Raw genomic sequence first — 2,906 nt, forward strand, 5'->3', positions numbered from 1 at the left:
TTGAGATAATACCCAGCTTTAAATCACAAATAGGCAAAAATTAATATTGCATATATCTGTTTTAACCTATATTCCTCTAATCATTACAGACTCTCATCTCTGATTCAGGGGCATAATATGCAGTGCGGGACCCCGTGTCTAACAGAGACAGCAGATTCCGCTCTAATACTTTTTTCCAACTATTCCTTGCCTATTGTTATCCAGAGTATATCTATTGACACCACTCCAGTTTCAGCACTTCTTCAGAGCAAGGAGGACTCTCATTAGTAATCCCTAAGTCAGATTTTGATCATTACTACTATCATACCACACTGTCAACACCCAATACCATCTGACCTTGGAAACTAAACAGTGTTGGGCTCGGTTAGTACTTGAATGGGAGACCTCCAGGGAATACTGAGAGTTGTAGATTTGATATTCGTTTGAATTTGTGCCGATTGGCCTGCATGCAGGCCAATCTAGCATCAGCGATAGCGATGCGCGGGGCTGAGCATCGCTATCGCTGTAGGGGGTACACACAGAGCGATACTGCTCAAATTCTAAGCAATCTAGTCAGATTGCTTAGAATATCGCTCCGTGAGTACACCCCTTAACACTAACAGCAGATCCTCCCTCTACAACTTCCTTCAAATGGTGTGTACACATGGCGAGATATTTTCTTACGATTTTGACTATATAGTCAAAATCGTAAGAAAAGTTAGGGCAGATCGCAAGGTGAAAGTCACCTTGCGATCTCGATTCGATGCCGATGCGTGGTCCCGCGCGGTCGGCATCACAAGCCTAGATAGACTGTGCAGGCAAGTCAATTTTGACTATCTAGTATAAAAGATAGTCAAAACTGACAGCCAAAATCGCACATAGTCAGTATCACAAGCACACTCATTATGTGCTTGCGATGCCGACCTAGCCCCTGTCGCATAGTGAGAATCGGGGTTAGCCCGAATCTCACCGTGTGTATGCACCAAAACTTTTATTTCCACTTATTGGCCTAATCCATAATCCATATTGCACAATGGAATAATTTTCATTATTTGCACAGGATTTAAGACAAATTTAGGATTTTCCTAGTGTGAACAAGCAGGATACGGACGTGGCCTGGGGTCCTATGTGACGGTCAAATCTGTTTGACCCTATACACTGATTTATGCAATTTTTTGCACTTGAGTATTAACTCTATCAATAATATAGTCACAGTAAGGCCCGGCACTACCCGCTCAGCAAAGGGATGCAAAGCAGGTAGGCGCCTGGCTGGTGAGGCACTCTCCCTGCTTTGCATCCCTGCTGCTGCGCCGCCCTGTCCCCTCTGAGTCTGCTGCTGCCGGCTGCTGTGCCTGTCACTGTATGACAGGCAGTAGCACCGACAGCTTGTTGCCCTCCCCCATCCCCTCCTCCAGTGACAGTCACCAGATGAAAGGGGGCGGAGCTACATGTGCAGGAACGGACGGAGTCATGCGGACAAATGGGGTGGAGTCACACACCCAAAAAGGGGCGGAGCTAACCAGACTGTGGTAAGTGGATGGAAAGAAAGTGAGAGAAAGTGTATGTATGTATGTATATGTAATGTGTGTGTGTGTATGTGTTTTGTGTATTTATATGTGTGTGTATGTATATGTGTTTGTATGTATAAGTGTGTAAGTAAGAGAAAAAGCCGCGAATGTTGCATCATAGGATATATATATATGCACTGGATTTTGTGAGAGGTGGCAGTACTGAAGCACTCAAACTACATGATTTGAGGCCAACTAAAATCTTTTATCTATCCAGTGGTGTACAAAGCACCTAGTATATGGGTCTGATCTAATTTTATAGACTTACTTCACCATTATTTGACTGTTTTTATAAATATCAGTCAAAGGAATTCTCTCTGGTTCCAATCTAATGAGTCTATTGGGTCTGATCTTGGTGTAGGCTCTTTTTGATCTCACTATTATGGATACCGTCTGGAGTTATTAGCCTCAGACTTATGTCGATCTAATACCCCTGAAGAAGTCCCAAGGGACGAAACGCGTTGGGTTCTACATCTGATTAAAACCTGATTGGTTTATATTTGAATTGGGTATTGTAACTGAGCAAAAAACCTGATTGGTGTATATCGAAATCTTTTGATGTTGTATCCATCTTGTATGTTAACAATGGTATTGGAAAAGATGAAGTAATGATATAGATCGATTTTTAAGAATAAATTTTAAATTATACTGATTGTCTGAATTAAGTGACTAGCGCCCTCAGATTCTGTATGTATATATATATATATATATATATATATATATACTAGCTTACTAGACACTTCACATTAGGGAATACACTTCAGCTCTGTGGGTTTTCTTCTCCCTTTGAATTATGTCATATACTTTACAGAAAACATTTTAGATAACTGTGTAGTCATCCCACTGCACTACTTAAAAAATAAAACACCAATAGCATAACATTTAAAAGTAATGCAGCCAAAATACTTATATCTTATGAAATACAGTTGTGTCCCTATACACTGTGTCGTGTGTATGTGTACACGTGCGTGCGCATAATGGGTCATTCCGACCCGTTCGCTCGCTGCTGTTTTTCACAGCGGTGCGAATGGGTTGGTTCTGCGCATGCGCGGCGGCTGCAATGCGCAAGCGCTTTTTGCCCAGCGGCGGCCGTCGCTGGGTAACGACAAGAAGACTGAAGACAGCAAGAAGACTGACAGAAGGAAGGTGTTCCGGGGTGTCAACTGACCATTTTCTGGGAGTGGTGCGGCAAACACAGGCTTGTCCAGACGTTTGCAGGGCGAGTGTCTGACGTCAATTCCGGGACCTGACAGGCTGAAGACATCGCAGCGGGTAAATAACTCCAGAGCTACTCAGAAAATGCACAAAATGTTTTGGCACAGCTCGGCTGCACAAGCGTTCGCAGCTTTGCTATGCAAA

General features: G+C 43.1%; 1 pseudogene; it reads left to right on the forward strand.

The window, feature by feature from the left end:
• Positions 1 to 293: 293 nt before the first annotated feature.
• Positions 294 to 412, forward strand: LOC134937119 (5S ribosomal RNA; annotated as a pseudogene).
• The last annotated feature ends 2,494 nt before the right edge of the window (positions 413 to 2,906 follow it).

The sequence above is a fragment of the Pseudophryne corroboree genome, chromosome 6 (genome assembly GCF_028390025.1).
Source record: "Pseudophryne corroboree isolate aPseCor3 chromosome 6, aPseCor3.hap2, whole genome shotgun sequence".
In the NCBI taxonomy this organism is placed as follows: Eukaryota; Metazoa; Chordata; class Amphibia; order Anura; family Myobatrachidae; genus Pseudophryne; species Pseudophryne corroboree.